This window comes from Rattus norvegicus, chromosome X, assembly GCF_036323735.1.
Source record: "Rattus norvegicus strain BN/NHsdMcwi chromosome X, GRCr8, whole genome shotgun sequence".
NCBI lineage: Eukaryota > Metazoa > Chordata > Mammalia > Rodentia > Muridae > Rattus > Rattus norvegicus.
This window is the reverse complement of record NC_086039.1, coordinates 12,883,671-12,884,886: the sequence shown is the minus strand read 5'-3', so window position 1 is coordinate 12,884,886 and position 1,216 is coordinate 12,883,671.

Below are 1,216 nucleotides of genomic sequence, written 5' to 3'. Positions count from 1 at the left end.
TTGTATTCAATGAATTGTAGTTCTGCATACAAGTCACGATCATAAAAAATAAAAACATTTTCCTAGTTGAGGTAAGGCTCAGTGGGAGAGCCCTTGCCTAGGTTATGCATAGCTCTGGGGTTCCATCCCCAAAAAAGAAAGAAAGGAAGGAACAAACTAAAATTTTAGTTCTGTCCTCCTACTCTATAAAATCTCTTTTGTCAAAGTAAATAGTTAAACGTTCACCAAAGAAGGTATTTTCCCTACCATATACGCTACCCTTTTTCCTTACCTGGATCTTTTCACATCCTCCACTTACATATTAAAATCATATTCATCTTTCAAGGTCATCAGCTGGGGAGTTGTTTTCTAACCACAGATTATGTGCCCACTTTTTGCCTCACATCATAGGTAAGAGCCTATGAGCCAAGGGGTGATTTTGGTCTAATTAGTGTGTCTAGCCATCACATAGCCTCCCTGAATCGGATTAGAAACCAAGGGAGGATCGAATGAAATAATATTCTATCGGATCACTCCTTGCGTATGTAGTATTTGGAAGCAGGGTTGTTCAATACAGTAAATCGAAAAACAGGATACCCAGTTATATTTGACCCTCAGACAATGGATACTTCGTATATATAAAAATAAATAAAATAAATATTTCAGACACTAAAAATTACTCTTTAGAACTCAGATTCAAGCGGGAGCCCTATATTTTAAGTAGCACGTCTACTAGGCGGGCAGGGGTTCCCCCAGGCGCCAGGCTTCCTTTCCGCAGGTACTCAATGTCTGTGTACTCCGGAGAGCAAAACCTGAGCTAGCCCAGCGCTTTCCACAGCTGTCAGTCGCAGCGGGAGGGAGGTGCAAGATCGGGAAAGACTGATGCCCATGTTGAAAATCGTCACCGAAGGTTGGAAAAAGGATCCACACCTGGGAGTAAGCTTCACTGTGGGCTTTCGAGAACCTGCAACCGAAGGGGGGTACCTGCTCTAACCGCCGGCCCTACCCTTCATCTCGTGACCGGTCATTGTGGGCCGGCAGCACAGAACCGCCCTGCTCTTAAAACCTTTGACTCCTATTGGCAGAGCATGCCACTCATCACGTTAGTCCCCGCCCCAATTGCGAACGTCACCCAGGCTACGTCTCTCTCCTGTAGCGGCGTAGTTGGCGATTGGCCGAGACCTTGTCTTGGAGAGTCTAAAGGGGAGGGACTTGGGGATCGGAACCTTCGGGAGCG